Genomic DNA, 2,750 nt, shown 5'->3' with positions numbered 1-2,750 from the left:
TACATAACATAACGTCACGCTAATGCTCTACTTACAAGAGAATGCCGTACAGGAAAATCCCATAGTTACAGCTGGTACAATACAATAAATGCATATAATAGTATTATGCTAACGCTATATACAGTAGATCCTATAGTATGGTAATATGACATGATAAGACCTGATACATAAAACGTCTTTAGTATGCTGTATGCACAAAATAATGCGATTCTAATGCGTGTCTGATAGAATTCGGCAGCATACTACATCTCCATACAAAATCATAATCGAGATGGACCCTAATAGTGCAATGCTCTCTATATGACAGAATTCTGTACTTTATTGAAATTTCATAATATGCATTTAAGAAAAAAAAAAGTAATATGCATTTAAATGATAGCAAGATCCTGTCTCAAAAAAGACCAAAAAAATTTAAATGACATATAACATAACGATATTACACTGTTCTAAATGATAAAATTCTATGATACAATGAAATTTGATAATATAAATGATATATACTGACATAGTAAGTGTGAAATCTAAATAACACAATTCACTAGTCTAGTAAAATACAATATATAATATAATGATGTTCTAATGTCATATATGATTTTTTTTTTTTCCCCCCTCCGGTACTGGAAACCAAACTCACGACCTTGCGCTTGCCAGGCAGGCGCTTTTGCCGCTGAGCTAAATCCCCAGCCCCTAATGTCATATATGAGTTCATTCTACAGTATAAACTTCATTATATAATTTTTGGTGATGTATAAAATAATGACGTTACAGTATTCTATGTGATAGAATTCCATGAAATAGTGAAATTCCATAATATAAATGATATATGCTGACATAGCAGACATAAATTTGAAGTAATACAAATCCACAGTACTGAAAATACACGGTATAATGATATTCTAGTATTCTATGTATGTGTTCATTCTATAGTGTAACTGCATTGCATGATATAATATTTAGTGATAAATGATACCACAATATTCTATATAATGGAATTCTGTGATATAATAAAATTCTATGACATAAATGGTATTTACTGACATCATAAATTCTAAGTAATAGATTTAATAGTATAATAACCTTTTCTACATTCTAAATTTTATATAGTACATTGACATATGTATAAATAAATTCTGTGTAATAACAAGGATATACTTGTACAATTACACAATCATTATACAATACTGATAAAGTATAATTTTCTTGTTTTTGTTTTTGTTTTTTTGTCTTTTTGAGACAGGGGCTCGCTATGTAGTTCAGGCTGGCCTTGAGCTCACTTTGTAGCCCAGGCTGGTCTCGAACTTGCAACAATCCTCCTGCCTCAGCCTCCCGAGTGCTGGGATTACAGGCGTGTGCCCCCACGCCCGGCCCTGTAACTTTATTAAATATCTATAAACTGTTTTTCCACTGCACTTGCTGAACCATTTGCAAATCAGCTTAAGAAATGAGCAGTGTTCCTCATGAGGACACCAGCAAGCATGATCATGATAATTTGCGAAATGTTCACGGGAAATGCAAATGATATAGTAACAAGATTCTGTGATACACTTGGGGCTTTTTTTTGTTGCTTGTTTATTTGGTTGGTTGGTTGGTTTTTGAAACAGGGTTTGGCTATGTACTTCAGGCTGGACTTGAACTCACTATATAGCCCAAGCTGACCTCAAACTTGCAGAGATCCTCCTGCCTCAGCCTCCCAAGTGCTGGAATGATAGGTGTGCCCGCACACCCAGGTACACTTCTGTACTATAGTAGAATTCTCCGATATCTTTACAAATGACACCTATATAATGGACAGATGCAAATTCTATGGAATAACCCTGTGATATAGCAACAGGATCATAAAAAGTATTATCTATTTTATGGTGTCGTACATAATGCAATCATAAATTAAAAGATTTAGGGTTATTGAGCACTGATCGAAAGCCAGATCTCCTGTGAGTCATGTGCTTGCATCTCGTCAAATCTGTCACAGCTCTCCCCAGAACCTGTTATTATTTGATGTTTTTGTTTTGGAGGATTGTCCTATTTTGCTTCATTTTTAGACGGGGTCTCGCTATGTAGCTTAGGCTGGCCTTGAACTCACAGAGATCCTCCTGCTTCTGCCTCCTGAGTGCACCACCATGCCCAGATCCCAAGGCCTGGTTTTACCTTCAACTGTAAAGGAATCACAAGGTAGGGGAACTTAGGTGTCACCTGCAAATCAAGGGTCGGGGGTAGGAACGTGTGTTTTGTAGCAGTCGGCACTTTGCACCAAACCTTAGCATCAGAGGAAGTGAGGGTGGATGAGCAGATGCGGGTGTCAGGCTGGGTTCAGTGTGTGTGCGTGCGCTTGCGGTGTGTGTGTGTGTGTGTGTGTGTGTGTGTGTGTGTGTGTGCCTGTGTGTGCAGGTCTGTTGGCCCAGGGAGCTGCTAAACACAGACCCTGCATTTCCACACACCGTGCAAAACGTTTGCAGCGCAAATCAGGAAATAAAGACCTTCCGGACAGGCGCAGTAACGCAGGGGCCGGGCCGGGACACGGCTGCTCCCTTCTCAGCTGAACTTGCTGTGCTGGTGCACCTCAGGCTAGTCTCCGACTCACAGCGATCCTCCTGCCTCAGCCTCCCCAGTGCTGGGATGACAGGTGTGCGCCACCACGCCGGGCGTTGTTTTCCTTTTTGTTAGGAATCCAAGTCTGCGGTAATAATGACCGCGTCCCCCGGGTCAATTCCTACAGAGGACACATCTTAGCTCCACTGCCCGCCCCCTCCCCC

This window comes from Chinchilla lanigera, unplaced genomic scaffold (assembly GCF_000276665.1).
Source record: "Chinchilla lanigera isolate Chin_1 unplaced genomic scaffold, ChiLan1.0 scaffold00098, whole genome shotgun sequence".
Classification (NCBI taxonomy): Eukaryota; Metazoa; Chordata; class Mammalia; order Rodentia; family Chinchillidae; genus Chinchilla; species Chinchilla lanigera.
This window is presented reverse-complemented; position numbering follows the sequence as displayed.